Here is a 17,270-nt window from a genome sequence, read left to right on the forward strand (position 1 = left end):
GTGCAGTGAGACTTCATGGGATGCTGGAGTCAAAGTGCACCCCTTCTCAATCTATACTACTGTGTTAACAGAGTAAGACACCCTTGTCAGTGATGCCTACATCCAATTTAAAAAAAATCCTTTCCATTTTCTGTTAATCCTTTTCTCTTCTTTTTTCCGCTGTTATTGCTGCTGTACAATCTAAGTGGAACCAGTCTAGGAAGATCATTGACGCTATTTGTAAATGCCATGCTGTACATGTCATTTACCAAAAGTGTTTTCTGAATGGCAACATGAAATTAATTCTTGTTAAGCAGGCAAAGTTAAATTGAGTGGATGAAATAGGAACAGAACCCCCAAACACAGCCAGAGGCCAGTGGCTTTCTTTCCCTCACCAGACTATTCCAGCTGAAAATTAGTAAGCAATACAAGAGTTAAATTAACGAAGACAGAAAGAGGAAAACGTAGAGGCAGGAATATCATCAATATGAAATAGATGGGAGTACAAGTATGACCATATTTGAAACTGTGGATCGGGAAGATATTTTGGCAAATTGAAGTGCATCTTGTAGATAAGCACATGCTTTGCACCAAAGGTGGAAGGAGTGAGTATTTAAAGGTGGTGGCTAGCTGCCAATCAAATGCTATCTTGTGCAACTCTAACAACACTCTAGAATCTTGAGTCTACTTGTGTGGGTAGGAGTTAGGGCATTCACTGAATGTTATGGAGAGATGGTCATTTGGTATATTTCTTATCACAAGGTTAGTTGCCACATGGCAACCCTAGCCTGTAAGTTTTCTAGGTCTTTACACGTGCAAGTGAAGAAATACTGGACACTCCAACGTCACCACATTCACCCTTACAAAGGCAGGGTAGTTACTGAAGTAGCCAAAGATTGTTGATACCCTGATGAATTCCCATTTCAATTTAACCCCAGTGTTGACAAGCTTAGCCCGTACATGTATATTTCTCTCAAAGTAAAGTATACAAAGAGCATTCTATAATGAGGGTTGAGCTGATGGGAGAAGAATTGCATTTAGAAAAATCAACAAGTCAACCTTAGTTTAACAAATTCCATACTGGAATCCACAAAACAAAACTCTCATAGAAACTCTGTACAATGTGATAACACATGGCTTAAAGCAAAAACCAGTTGCTGCATTTTAAAAAAACTAGACCTGGCCTCTGGACAGTCGCTGTTAAGTAGTGATACTTTCTAGATTCTGGAAGTCAGATTACATTTTTGAAGGTCTTCAAGCCACTCAAGTTCTGCACAATAGTATAGCTAAGCAAAAATGCCATTTCTGGGGGTTTCCTTTTCAACTAGAAGTACAGGAGGGCATTGACTTCCAAATTTTCAACTTCAATTATATGCAGGCTGGTACAAAATGAAACATGGGTTTTTACAAAAGAAAATATTAGGGGAAGTATACTATGAGGTAACTGCAGTTTGTTGAAGAGTTAAGGAAACGTCAGAGCAGCAAAAGGAATTTTGAAAAACATTTGGATGCTAAAGTAAAATTCTTACATTAATATTAGTGTTCTTCAAAATAGAAACACAATTTTCTGTGTCCACTTGAGTGGGCAGACAAGCCTTAATTTAATGTTGCATTAAAAAGGTGGAACTTCTTGACACTGCATTTTAGTGTGTTGCAGCTTTAGGTTCAAACTGTGTTGAAGTCCCCAAGGTTGGAGCTTCGCATTGAATCAGCTAAATGAGGTACGGCAACCGAACCAGAGCTGAAGTACAGGCAGTTGAACATTTGTCAGTTTTTGCATTGCTGAAAAAGCGCAGCAGGTCAGGCAGCATCCAAGGAACAGGAGAACCGACTTTTCGGGCATAAGCCCTTATGCCCGAAACGTCGATTCTCCTGTTCCTTGGATGCTGCCTGACCTGCTGCGCTTTTCCAGCAACACTTTCAGCTCTGATCTCCAGCATCTGCAGTTCTCCACTTTCTCCTCAGTTTTTGCATTCTCAATACAATATTCTACTTTAGTTTTTAGAACATTACTATCAAAAGGTCTTCTGCAATTGTATACTGGAAGATGATCTACAATTCTGACCCTGCCTGAATGCTGCTAATTAATGAGCTTATTAAAAAAGTGTGAAAGTACACTGTATTTAAGTTAACTCGTCTTAAACAGCCTTAAAAACAGTAGTGGAGATGGTCACCATTTTTTAAAAAAAAAACTTAAAAGCTGTGACTAGACCAGGATTGACAAATACATATCCTTATGACAAGAAATTATGTATTTCCGAAGTGTAAGTAATCTAATCTACTTTTGAAAAATTCTAAGCATGAAAGAAGTCAAATGTAGCTTTTTCTTTTGAAAGATTTTGGCTGAGACACCAAGAAAGCTCCTGATCTGTGAAATAAAATCTTGCACATCTAATTGAACAAGCAGATTGGGCTGCAGCTTGGTTTATTTTAAAGATAAATGGTACTCTCCTTTTCAAATATAGATCAGGAAACTATAGGTCATTAAATCCACTGTTGATGAACAACTTGTCTATAAGTGACATTATCAAGAACAAATAATACCTGAAGTTCCATTACCATCATAAAATGTCCCAAGGCACTTCACAGAAGCATTAGAAAACAACTACCATGCCACACAGCATTACTTCATATGAATAAAATACGAGTCAAAGGATATGTTTTAAAGAGTCAAATTTGAGGTAGAACACTGCAGACATGTTCGACCATAAGATATATCCGTAGACTTAGATCATGCAGCCCATCACATCTGCTCTGCATTCAACCATGGCTGATATGTTTATCAAACCCATTCTCCTGCCTTCATCCTGTAACCCTTGATCCCCTTACTTGTCAAGAACCAATCTCTGTCCTAAATACACTTAAATGACTTGGCCTCCATAACCCACTGCAGCAATGTGTTCCTCTGGTTGAAGAAATTTCTCCTCACTTCCGTTCGAAAAGGCACATCCCTTCACTCTAAGACTGTTCCATCAGGTCCTCGTCTCTCTAATAGTGGAAACAACTCTGCATCCACTCTATCCAGGCCTCTATATTTTGTGTGTTTCAATCAGATTCCTCCTGCAGCCTTTTCAATTCCATCGAGTACAGACCGAAAGTTCTCAACTGCACCTCCGATAATAAGCCCTTCATCCTCAGGATCATTGTGAATCTCCTCTGGCATCCCTCCAAGGCCAGCATGTCCGTCCTTAGATACGAGCCTGAAACTGCTCACAATATTTCAAACATTGTCTTACTGGAGCCTTATTTATCCTCAGCAGTACACCACTGCTCTAGTATTGTAGCCCTTTTGAAATGAATTTAAAGATTTCATTTGGGTTCCTAACTGCTAAACGAACTTGCATGTAAACCTCAAGAGGCTCCTGAACTAGGACTATATAGTCCCTCAATGCTTCAGATTTCTGAAACCTTTCCCCAATTAGAAAATAGCATTTGTCTCTATTCTTTCTATTAAAGTGTATAATTTTATACTTTTCCAGACTGTATCACTTCTTTGCCTACTCTCCTAGCCTGTCCAAGTCCTTCTGCAGCTTCCCCTCTTACTCACCACCTTGCTTTGTAACATCTACAAGCTTGGCAACAATTCCCTCAGTTTCTTCATTCAGATTATTAATGCTTCACATTGGCTAGCTGCCATTCTGAAAAACAGCTTTTGTCCCTACTCTCTGCCAGTCAGCCAATCCTCTATCTGACCTGCCATGGCGTACTCTTGCCCCAGCATGATGGTCTTTTAGCAGAATGATTACAGAGTCTTGGCCTGGCGTGGCCTCAGTATGGACTTCGGGTTCAGGATGATTCCTCAAAATACGGTCCCACCATGACTAATTACTTAAGAACGTAATGCTTGAAGTTTCAGTTTTATTTTTATTTTCAACTTAAAACTAAGATGATATGCAATGTGTAATTTTTAACCCTATTTAATTGCAGTAATTATAGTATAGCATAAAACTTTGAACTTTGTTCTTTCTTTCTACCTTGTTCTTAAGATTCTCTACCTAAGTACTTTTACATAGGATGGCACCTTGTGTGGTGACATTATACACTTTTCATTGTATCCGTGTACTTTTGTACTTGAGTACACATGATGATAAAATTAAAATCAAATCTATGCCAGTATCTTGCAGCTATTTAGGGCTCCTATTTTGCAGCCTCCTATGTGGCATCTTATTGAGGGCTTTTTGGAAATTCAAATAGATCACATCCATTGGCTTTCTTATCTAATTTGCTCACTACTTCCTCAAAGAATTCTAATGGATTTGTCAGGCATGACGTCCCCTTGACAAAGCTATGCTGACTCAGCCCTAGTTAACACACACTTTCAAGTACTCCAGAATCTCTCTCTTACAAATGGACTCCAGAATCTTACCAACAATTGAGGTCAGGCTAACCCATTTCCAGTTTCCCATCTTCTGCCTCCCTTCCTTCTTAAACAGAGTGTTATATTAGCCATTTCCCAGTCCCATGGCATCCTCCCTGACTCCTGTGATTCCTAAAATATTAAAACCAATGCCTCTACAATCTCTTTAGCTATCTCCTTCAGAACTCTGGGATATAGTCCATCTGGGTGATTTATCCACCTTCAGATCTTTCAAGTTCCCTGGCACCTTCTCCTTAGTGGTGGCCATTACACTCACTTCTGCCCCCTGATTCTTGCAGGTGTGGGATGTTGCTGGTGTCTTCCACTGTGAAGACTGATGCAAAGTACCTATTCAGTTTCTCTGCTATTTCTTTGTTCCCCATTGCTACTATTACAACTTCATTTTCCAGCGGTCCAATGTCCACTCTTTCCTCTCTCTTACTTTGAGATATCTTTTAAAAAAAAACCTCTTGCAATCTTTTATATTACACGCTTGTTTACTTTAAATTTTATCTTCTCCCCCTTATTGTTTTAATTATCCTTTGGTTTTTAAAGGCTTCCCAATTCTCTGGGTTCCCACTAATCTTCACTACATTGTATGCCTTAATGCTGTCCCTGAATTCCTTTGAGAGTCTTGGTTGCTTCATCCTCCCCTCCCTATGTTTCTTCTTTTTTTGGTATAAATTTCTGTTGTCTCTCCCAAATTACCCACACAAACGCCTGCTGTTGCTGCTCCATCTTCTCTGCTAGTTTACCCTTTCAATCAACTGGCCAGTTACTCCATAACTATAATCATAATCTTTGTAGGTATGATTAATCAGTTATAATACTGTTGCGTCTGATTCAAACTTCTCCCTCTCAAACTGCAAGATGAAATCAATCATATTATAGTCACTGTCCCTTATGGTCCCTAATCAAATTTGCCTCATTACAGATCAATCGACGTTTCGGGCATGGGGCTCATGCCCGAAACGTCGATTCTCCTGCTCCTTGGATGCTGCCTGACCTGCTGCGCTTTTCCAGCAACACATTTTCAGCTCTGATCTCCAGCATCTGCAGTCCTCACTTCCTCCTCATTACAGATCAACAAATCTAGAAAACCTGTTCCCTATTGAGCCTTACCACAAGCTGCTCCAAAAATATCATCATGTAGACATTCTGCAAATTCCATTTAAGATCCGTAACCAACCTGATTACCCATTCCAGCTGCATGCTGAATTCCTTCATCAATGTTGTAGTAGTGCCTTTCATACATGCTTTTTCTATTTCCTGCTTTATTTTCTTCCCCATATCCTGACTACTGCTTGGAGTACCCAACTCCTAACAAGATCTTTTTTTCCTTTGCAATTCATCAACTGTATCCACACAGATTGTAAGCCTTTCAATTGTATATCACTTCCTATCAATTTAATTTCATTTTGTACTAACAAGGCAACCCTGCCCTTACTACCTATCTGCCTTCCTTTGATAGGATGTGTATCCTTGGATAGGATGTGTATCCTTGGATATGTAGTTCCCAGCCCTGATCCTCTTGCAGCTACATCTCTGTGAAACCTGCAACATCATACCTGCCAATTTCAATCTGTGCTAAAGTCAATTACCTTGTTTCTTATACAGCATGCATTTAAGTACAATCATTGGCCATCATCATTCTCATCACCCCATATCTGCTGTGCCAGCAGTTAAGATTCCTGACCCTTTCAGAACACACTGTCTTATTACTTGTTCTGGAATCTTTAATAACCATGGCTGAACCTGCCCTCTCCTCCAACTTTAACTTTTTCCGTAATTTTTTCATGAAACTGAACCTACACACCCACTTAATTCAAAGCCCAATCCACAACCCTAGTTATGCAATTCAGCAGGACTCTGGTCCCTGCATGATTCAAATGGAGCTTCTCACATCAGAACAGCTCCCTCCTTCCCCAGTACTGGTGCTGAATATCCTAACCCTGAGGACCAGGCACACAAAACTGCCTTTGGGACTCTCGATCCTGATTATAGAGAACAATGCCAATTCCCTTGATTGTATTACCCCTGATTACTGTGATGTCACTATTTTGGGGCCTTGATCCTGGCCTTCAATTTATCCTATTCAGAAAACCTTCGAAACTATGAGCCAAATTCCAGGAGCCAAAGTGAAAGCAGCTCTTCCACTCTGCAACAAATTTCCTGACTATATGCTTATCAGGTTGTGATGTCTCCTTCCTGTGAGAATTTACTGACATAGGGAGGAAATTCAACAGCAAAGAAAATTGGAGTCACTCAAGAGGTGAGACTTAAATAAATTAGTTGTTTTCAAAAGATTGTAAGCATCAAGAATATCAGAGCTAAACAGCAGGGTAAAGGTAAGGTTGCCATAGTCTTATAAGACTATGGGGCTGCTCTCTCATTAGAGAGACACAACTAGTGCTCATTTAACCTGAGGTTCCATGGCAAGTGTGTGAATTGAATTCATATTGCTACTGATTGACATTCTCAGATTTCCGATAAATGCTCAAACAATGGGTGCAGGGTTACTTACGAACCACAGTGCAGTTCTTTAAGGAGACAAAATTCTGCTGAGTTTTATCAAGTGTAATAGAACATTAAATTGTCCAATTAATTAAAAACAAGTTACAGGTGATGTTGCATATGTGGACTTTGAAACAAGTGTTCAGTAAAATACCACAAGTGACATTTTTGCAAAATTGATTCCCATTGGAAGACGTAGGCAGTGGTAGCATAGATACAAGGGGTGCTTGAATGCATTAGTTGCACTTATATAGCATCATTCACAATATCTGGATGTCCTAAATAGTGCTGCACAGCCAATTAAATAATTTTAAAGTGTAATTGCTGCTACAGTGTAGGAAACATAACATCCAATTTATGCAAAGCAAGTTTTCCCAAACAGAAATTTGATAATGACCGAAAAATCTATTATTGCTAGATTAGTGGAGATAAATATTGGCTCGGACACTTGCTCTTTGAAATATAGTGCCATGGAATATTTTACATTCATCCAAGAGGGGAGAAAGGCCTCTGTTTAATGTCACAGTCAAAGGAGAAAAATTTAAGGAGCGGTAGATAATACAAGACTGAAATGTGGAAAACACCAAAGAGCATAAGAAAAATTCAGGGGACGAGACAGACATGTAAAATGGGTAAACAAATGAAATTAATACAGAGTAACATGGAGGAGATTACAAATAGCATAAATCAGAAAATGCTGGTTGGACCATTTTACAGATACCCTCCCTGCCGCCACTGATTCCCCAACACAAGTTATGCCATTGGACAGCATGTAAAACAACAAATTATTGGAATTGTAACAAATGCAATGTAAAGAATCTTCATGTAAACTGGATCAAACAAATCAACAAAAGGTGATCTGGAAGATGGGTTGGGAGAATACTTTCAAGATAGTTGCCTAGCACACTACAGTGCAACCAACTGAGGAAAAACTATTTTGGATTGAGCATTACACAATACAGAAGAATTAGTTAGTAATGTCAGCAAAAGATTCACTATAAACATGTCAACATAATGCAATTGAATTTTACATGAAGATTGAAACAACATATTCCAATCACAAACAAGAATCAAGAAATTTAAGTCAATTATGCTGTTGTGATGGTAAAACAAAAGTTTGATTAAGAAAACTGAAAAGTCTACAGTGAATAAAAGGAAACATTAAGAAACAATGCAAAACATTCAACAAAAAAATAGATCCACTTAAAAATTAGCTAAGAAAGATCGATCCATAGCTTCCCAACAACATTACAGATAGAGTTCTGAAGAAGCATCACTGTACTGGAAACTTTAAACTTTTGATTTCTCTCCACAGCTGCTGCTGGACCCACTCACTTTTTCCAGCGATTTGTTTTTGTTTCTGATTTACAGCATCCACAGTTTTTTTTTTAAATTACATTAGAGATGGTGTTAGTTTAAAAGAAAAAGATTTACATCACCAAGAATAGCAAAAATCCAAAATATTGACAAAAAAGGAGAGTAAACGAGCTAGAAATATAAAGTAAGATTGTACAACTTTTAGAAGTACAAAAAAGGTGGAGAATAATTAAAGGAAACATGAATCTCTTAGAAGCAAAGACAATGAGAAATGATAGAGATGCTGAATAAATGTTTTGTGCTCATCACCCATAGTAGAAGAAACTAATTACTTATGAGAAAGGGAAAAATAATTTCGACATTCGGTTCTCAGATTAAAAGTAATAATATCAGCAGAGAACATGCATCAGAGAAAATTACAGCAAATCCCAGGATCTCATACCTCGATCTTGGCTCTCTTAAAAAAAGACATAACTGCAGTCATAGTGGATGCGCTGGCTATTAGGGTTACACAGTCATATAGCATGGAAACAGATCCTTCGGTCCAACTTATCCATGCCAACCAGCTATCCTAAGTTAATCTTGTCCCATTTGACAGCATTTGGCCCATATTCTTCTAAACACTTCTTATTCATGTATCCAGATGCCTTTTAAATGTTGTAATTGTACCAGTCCCCACTACTTCCATACAGACACCAGCCTCTTCACAAAAAGGTTACCCCTGAGGTCCCTTTTAAATCTTTCCCCTTTCACCTCAAACCTATGCCCTCTAGTTTCAGACTCTACCTCCCCTGGGAAAAGACCTTGTCTATTTACCCTATCCATGCCCCTCATGATTTATACACCTCTATAAGGTCACCCCTCAGCCTCTGACGCTCAAGGGAAAATTGCACCAGTTTACTTAGCCTCTCCCGATAGCTCACAACCTCCAATCCTGGTGACATCCTTGTAAATCTTTTCTGAACCTTTCCACATTTCAATATCCTTCCTATGTCAGAGAGACCAGAATTGCATGCAGTATTCCAACAGTGGTCTAACCAATATACGGTCCAGCCGCAACATTACCTCCCAGCTCCTATACTCAATGCACTGACCAATAAAGGCAAGCATATCAAATGGCGCCTTCACTGTCATATCTACCTGTGACTCTACATTCAAGGAACTATGAACCTGCTCTCTAAAGTCCCTTGTTCAGCAATACTCCCCAGGACCTTACCAGTAAGTGTATAAGTTCTGCTCTGATTTGCCTTTCCAAAATGCAAGACCTCACATTTATTTAAACCCCATCTGCCATTCTTCAGCCCATTAGCCTTCTGATCAAGATCCCATTGTACTCTAAGGTAACCTTCTTTGCTGTCCACTACACTTCCAATTTTGGTGTCATCTGCAAACTAACCATACTTCCTATGTTCACACCCAAATCATTTATATAAATGATGAGAAGCAGTGGACTCGGCACCGATCTTTGTGGCACACTGCTCACAGGCCTCCAGTCTAAAAAGCAATCCTCCACCAAGGACTTCTACCTTCGAGCCAGTTCTGTATCCAAATGGTTAGTTCTGCCTGTTTCCATGTGATCTGACCTTGCTAACCAGGCTTATCTTGCAGAACCTTACCGAACACCTTACTCAAGACAATATGGGTCACGTCCACCACTCTGCCTCATTAATTCTCTTTGTTACTTCTTCAAAAAACTCAATCAAGTTTGAGACACTATTTCCTGCGCTATACTGACTATTCTTCATCAATCCATGCCTTTCCAAATACATGTAAATCCTATCCCTCAGGATTCCCTCCAACACTTTACCCAAGACTGTGTCAGGCTCACCGGTTTATAGTTCCCTGGCTTTTCTTTGCCACCTTTCGAAAAGTGGCCTCATATTAGCCAACCTTCAGTCTTCTAGCATCTCACCTGTGGCTACTGATGATACAAATACCTCAGCAATGGGTCCAGCAATCACTCCCTTGCTTCCCACACAGTTCTATGGTACACCTGATCAGGCCCCAGAGATTTATCCACTCAGGTCCTGGGGATTTATCCTGACAAGATGAAAAATGGCCAAAATTTTAAAAATCCAACAAATTTCACAGGCATGTTGCAAGGGTATAAATACAAAAATAAATAGTAGACAAGTCCAGAGTAATGATGGTTACCAATTGTATTGTACTACAATGTGGTTTGCTGATAATTGATACCAATCATAATTGGGTGGTACGATGGCAGGCTGAGAGAGCAGGAGTTTCATGTGTGACAAAGATGGTTACTTGTCTAGGGGCTGTGGCTACAAATTACTACATTTAAAAAAAAACAGACTACAGGCTCTAGACTAGTTTGAAAGAAAATGAACATGAGATTGACCTCAGTATAAGGGTAGGGTTAGTGTCTGAATCAGGCTCACTCTGCCAGTATGTGAATTCAGGGAGGTTCCTTGCCTAAGTGGGAGGGTTCTGACTACTGGGATCTTGTTTCTCCATGATGTCTCAAAGTGAATGGTTTAACTAAGGGACTTCCTCTTTCATGGCCTCTGGGCTAGAGCACCATATTGGACACTTCCTTGGTGGACTACTTTTATTCACTTTTTTCACTTCAAGGCTACTGCACATTGAGGCCTTACTCTCCATTTCGGGATGGGAAGGGCCAGTTGAAAGTTGGGATCTGAGGTCGATGCCTTGGAAAGGGTCAGCTCAGGGACGAGGGCTTGCTCAGGATTGGGAACAGCGATTGGGTCAGGCCCTACATCAACAAGGACTACAGGATAATGATGGGGGTCTGCTTTTTGCAATTCCTCCCAAAAACAGGTGGAACTGGTGACTATTACGCTGGGCTTAATAAAATCTTTAATTGGTTTACAAGATACTAGGCTCTGGGAAGACCAGATGGTAAAATTTTATGCATTGACAGGTTTACTATATGCACAGCAGAATAGACACCTGAATATCTAAGGAATAGGAATATTCCTGGCTGAAAGACCTGCCTACGTCTAGGTTCACATTTGCATCAAAATAAGCCTTACTCTGTTTCTTTCTTTTCACTATTTTGATAGCTGCTACCTTCTATGTAGCCTATGCATTATCAAGTTTTTTCTTTTTTTTAAGAGATAAGAGCTGTAACCTTGGACTCTGACAAGGCTAGGACTAGTCTCGATACCTTGCATGGGCCATCTGGTCATTAAAAAACGCGGGGTTAGCGAGTTGAGCTGCAGAGTGAGTTCAGAAGGATCCTGAGAGCAAAGGGCAGGGCTGTGTTCCAAGTCATGGTATTTTTGGACAATCTTTCTCAGTCCCCCTTTGAGGGTGTGCTTGATCCTCTGTATAATTTTACAGGACCTAGGAGAGTAGGTGACATGAAACCTTTAGGTAATGCCAAATATATTCATCACTGCTTGAATTATCTGGGCCTTGAAGTGGGCATCAAATTCTGTCCTATGGGGAAGATTCCATCTGGTGAACACACATTGCTTTAAAAGGTCTGCTGTAATTTTACTGGTGTATGTCCAGGTTGGGGAATCTTTCCCCTTATGAAAGGAGTCTACAATGACCAAGAGATATTTATAGCCCCCTTCACAGGGTGGTAGGGGGAACACGATAATCTACTTGGAGATCGGTTCACAGTTCTACCACTGGCCCAGTGTGCCTTAATTCTCCTTTCTTGGCATACTTGTTGGGATTGTCCTGGATACAGATACAATTCAACAATACTTTAACATTACTGAGTTCTTGCCACTAACAATCTCTTAATTCTCTCTGTAGAGTCTTCACTTCCCTGTTGGCCCTGAAAATTGGTGACATTAATAAATTATCTGGTTTTGGTCCTGGATTGGTACCAGGTTCTGTCCATCTTTAAGGACAACTCCGTTCTTGATGGTCAGTTTGTCTTTCCATTTACAATGTGTTCCCTCCTATTTTTGAATTATCAATTAGATTAGATTCTCTACAGTGTAGAAACAGGCCCTTTGGCCCAACAAGTCCACACCGCCACTCCGAAGAGAAACCCACCCAAACCCATTCCCCTACCCTATATTTACCCCTGATTAACACTGTGGGCAATTTAGCATGACCAATTCACCTGATTGGTGGGAGGAAACCGGAGCACCCGGAGGAAACCCACGCAGACACAGGGAGAATGTGCAAACTCCACACAGACAGGAAACGAACCCAGGACCCTGGTGCTGTGAGGCAGCAGTGCTAACCACTGAGCCACCATGCCACCCCATCATTGTTGCGGAACCTGTATAAACTTGACTTTAGTTTGGCTTACAGCAAAATTATGTAATTTGGAATGGCGGGTTGCCATGATTCTTCCCTGTAGGCACCCTGCTTGGCCGAGTCATCTGCTATTAGTGTTCCCAATTGGGGAAGTTCTACAATGGGCTCTAATAATGCCATAATCACAACTTTGGAAAGTTTGGAAAATAAATTTAAGTAGGAATACAGATGGCAAACGTTTTCCATCTTCCAGTGGCAAGAAGTCAGTTAAACTGTTGCAGATACATATATGCTGTCCTACTGTATGGCTGCCTCTGGGGAGGAACTTGTCACAGTAGCTGACCATGTAGACTCTGACTACTAGTTTGGCAGCTTGAGTGCCCATTTTATCAGGAAGCTCGAGTCTGAATTCTACTAGGGGTTCACCTCTGGTTCCCCATTTATATGTCACATCCTGTCTTTCAGTGTTCATCCTCCATCATACAGAATTTATCTACAAATTGTTTTCTTTCTGTCTTCCATTTTGTTCCCCTCAGTAGCTCAGGTTGTTGATCAGGAAAGTGGGTAGCTTGGTATATTTGACTGTACTGTCCTTGCCCTGCAACATAGCGTGCAGCATGCTAAACTAGTTTTGGCTGACCATACCCTTTCTAATTTGACTTTCCAGCAAAAGCAGGATGGGGGGAATTCCATGAGAATGGTTAAGGGATGCATACCAATGATTTAGGTTGTGGTTCACTGCAAAGAACACAGCTAACAAGAGCTTCTCAAACAGAGAAGCGCTGTTCTACTGAGGAAAGAAACCAGAAGGCCTAACCTATCAGTCCATGTCTGTTATAGCATTGTTGGAGGAGCACACTGTGTGTGGCATCTATGACTGCAACTTCTAAGGCAAAGGGATGCTTTGGGTTGGATACTTGCAGTGTGGGGGGGCTTCATGGAGGCCTGCTTCAGTTCTGAGACAGCTTGTGCTGCTCAGTCCATCCGCAGAGGATTTTCATTTTAAGGAAGTCAGACAGAGGAGTGACTTTAGTGGCAAAACCAGTGTAGTTTCTGCAATATCCCACTAAACGAAGGGAGGGGTAAATGGGTTATAGTCTCCATGTGCTTCTTTGTTGTCAAATTTTCCCTAGGCTATCACGGCTTCCAAATATACGACTTCTAACCTCTCAATTTAGGCTTTCTTTGAGCTAACCTTTAATCTTAGGGTGTGAGGAGAGTTATCAGTTCCTTCAATAATTCTAAATGTTCAGTTGTGTAGGAGAAGGTTATTTACATATTTTATTCAGCTGTACAGTTGGGAAAACATTTCCAGCCCTTTACCCAATCTTTGGTGAAAGACAGAGGATGAGTTGTGAAAACCCTGGTGCAAGCAGGTTCATGTATGCTGCTGGCCCTGGAATATAAAAGTAAGTTTTTAACTGGTATTATCTGCGAAGTGGTGCATGTTAAAATCCATTGCTGATATTCAGCAATGAAAAATATTTTGCTTGTGGGATTTGTCATTGCTGTAATTGAGGTGGATTTATTGAATTCTTTATAGACAACAGTAAGTCTGCAAGGGGTGTCCAGTTTCCAAGCTGGCTAGATTAGTGAATTGTTGGTGGGTGCCACACTTCCTGTTACAGTGGAATGATGACGGCTACTCTCCCTTCAGCCTGCTTTAGAAAAGTATACAGTCTCTGCAGTTTTGGGTCCAGTACATCCATCGGCACATTGCTGGTAATGTGACCATAGTCATGTTTATGACTAGTGAATATTTTAGTGTGCTTCGCCAGAATTGCCTATGCTGCTGGGTCATGTCATCTCAGTGGGTTTAATCCACAACTCCCCCACAGTTCAAACTCCTTCTATATACATGCCTGTGGCAATATTTGAACATTTGTCAAATGTAGCAGCTTACTGTATCAAACAACAAATTATACCTCTGCAGAAGGTCTGAGCCCAGAAGGTGTTCTGTCTCTGGGTGGAGATGTACTACCAGTGCTGGGTGGTGACATTTCCAAACTTTAGTTATAAAGGAGCTGTCTATATGACACCCTATTAATAATATAGTTTCTATAGCAGCGTGACCAGAACTGTACACAGTACTCCAAATGTGGCACCATGTCCTGTACAGCTGTAATGATGTTGGGACTATACAATGTCCAATGCTCTTGCCAGGTTCAATCTTCCTATGGGTGCGGCCTGTATTATCTGAATTATGAGATGTGTTGAGTAGTTCTGGATTCCCCTGGTGTCCCATGAGAAAGATCAACAGGGTAGCCTCCTAAACGTAAAGATCACTCGACACTATCCTATTGAGTGTCATTAGCGGAAAGGCCTCACTACAGGAGTAGATAACTCCCCTATTTCTGTCACTTCCTTCACTTTGCTATGCAGGTTTGGAAGCTACATTTCTTAGATTCTCTTAATTTATCTTTATCTTATCTCCCTTGATCTGTTTAGGGTGTCCTAACTCCTTGATCTCTCTCTCCCAGAAATATGACCTGGTCCTATAACCAAGGCATGGTATGGTCGTCATTGGCTGGGTCAGAGTGCTGACAGGCATTCCTTGCTTTGCAAAGTAAGGGTTTGGGTCTAGTTGGCCCTTTGCAATGCTGTTAATGTGTCACTCTCCATGTCACCAGTGACTTGAGAACATTGTCTACAAGTGCCCAGCAAATGCAGTTGAGTGCTCTGCCTGCATTTATTCAATCCTTCCATGATGTCACCTCTACTGTAATTACTGCTAACAATTGGCTCCTTCATATCTGCCAAAAAGTGTCTAGTCACCTACATGCTGGGGACTGGATAAAGTGGAATGGACAGTTGGACTAAGACACTGTAAAAGTAATTTCACCTCTTTGGTGTCATCACTTTATGTGATGAATGTGATCAAATAACTTATTGGGGTCTGTGAATGGCTTGAATATAAAGGATTTTCTTAGCAATCTCCAAAAGTTGTCATGGAGAATGGGGTGGTATGTGTGATGGAGCTGTTGTTCAGACAATTCCTATAGCTGCTGATTAGATGGGTCATCGAGGCAGGAAAAGGAACAGAAAGGAGGAGACTGGGATTCAGGTTGCCTTGGGCAGGTGGTTTAGCTGGACAGGAGGCAGCATGGGAATGGGAGGGGGTTAACGGAGGTGCAATGGGTAGGTGTCTCGGGGGTTAAAAGTTGTTGCAACAAAAGGAAGGTGGCAGTCCCAATTCACTATTCAGGGCAGTTTACCCTATTCACTTCCTCTACAGCCGCTCAGTCTACACTGTGCAAACACCCCAAGACTCCCACAGTGCAGAAGGTACACCACATCCTTCTGTACTGACAGAATTTGAATCTGTTGATCGCTTCTGGAATTGAGTGTGGTCAGAGGAGGATTTATTTCTTTACTTACTTGGTGCACGGACCCTGATCGTCACTTACACATATTGCACCATTCTGTAAACTCAGGAGAACTTCTCAGGGTAGCATTGCAATCCCTGATCAAATGCTGGTCCTGCTGATGGAGCTTCTCAAACAGGGTGAAAGTGCCCATTGAGCAATAGGTTCACTTGGCTGCAGTGCTTCTGCTCCAAGAGTTTTTAAAATTCTTTTAATTCTAACTTAATGCTCTCCAACTCCTCTAATGTGAGAATCTCTTGCTCCTCAACTTCTTCCCAATTTGTCAAGTAGCACTATTTCTTCTCACTCTCTGTATACTTTAAATTTACTGCAGGGTTGTTCCATACAATTAGCTACTTTAGAATCATGCTTGTTTAAACAACGATGCTTTTCCTCCTAGTGATTCTGGCCCACAAACCCAAGATTGGTTTAATCATTATTTTATCTACTTGGGCCATTTAAATGTTTTAGTAGTTTCCTACCAATTCATACTGGCCATAGCATATACTTTATCTTCCCCTCTAGGGCTTGTCTCTCAAAGTATGGCTTGTGTATCTCAAAGTAAGTAACGGATTCTCAATTTCTGGTCAGTCACCTTTCCTTTTTGGTGGGATCTGATTTACCAGAGTACCCTTTTGCATACTTACCTGACCACCAGGGATGCTAACGTGAAAAAGTATGTAAATGTACCCTGGCTACCTTGAACGAATTATAATGCATGATTAAAAAGGGTTATATTATATGCTGAGATAAACAAAGGGGACACTAACAGCTTTATTGAACATTTTAAATCAAGAAAATATTTCAAACTCTACTATTGCAATTTAAACTCCAATCTCTTCACAGGACTCGTCAGTAAACAGTCTTAAATTTGAAAACAGTCAAATCTACACTTAACTTCTGACAATGTTCTTCCTGAAGAAGGGCCTGTGCCCGAAACGTCGAATCTCCTGTTCCCTGGATGCTGCCTGACCTGCTGTGCTGTTCCAGCAATAAAGTTTCAACAATGTTCTTCCAAGAACTGGCTACACCTTATCCACAGCTGCCTAACAACGTATTTGAACTGTCTGTCTGAAAGAACTGGTAATATCCATTCAATAAGGCTGAACCTCAGTCCTTGAGGGCTAGCTGATGTTTCAGAATCTGCAGTTGAAACTTTATTGCTGGAACAGCACAGCAGGTCAGGCAGCATCCAGGGAACAGGAGATTCGACGTTTCGGGCACAGGCCCTTCTTCAGGAATCTGCAGTCAATTTAGGCTTCCCCTCTTCGAGGACTGGTTTTGGTTTCCAGGTTGTCTCACCAAGGTAGTCTTCTGGGTCTGGTCAGTCTGATGTGCCTCATGGCAACTATGCAGCTTGGTGCCAGTTAAAAAGGTGCTCTCTGCAGATGCAATTGCAGGTGCAAAAAGCAGAGTGCGCTGGGGCTCCCAGTTGCCCCTTTTATTGCTATCTTTGCTCCCTTACAAGACTATGTTGCTTGTATCCAATACTAGCATTGGGCAGATGCAGAATGATCCAATGAGGTGACTGC

Source organism: Chiloscyllium plagiosum, unplaced genomic scaffold (genome assembly GCF_037043375.1).
Source record: "Chiloscyllium plagiosum isolate Xiang-an unplaced genomic scaffold, Cpla_swu_hap1 HiC_scaffold_8, whole genome shotgun sequence".
NCBI classification, from domain to species: Eukaryota; Metazoa; Chordata; class Chondrichthyes; order Orectolobiformes; family Hemiscylliidae; genus Chiloscyllium; species Chiloscyllium plagiosum.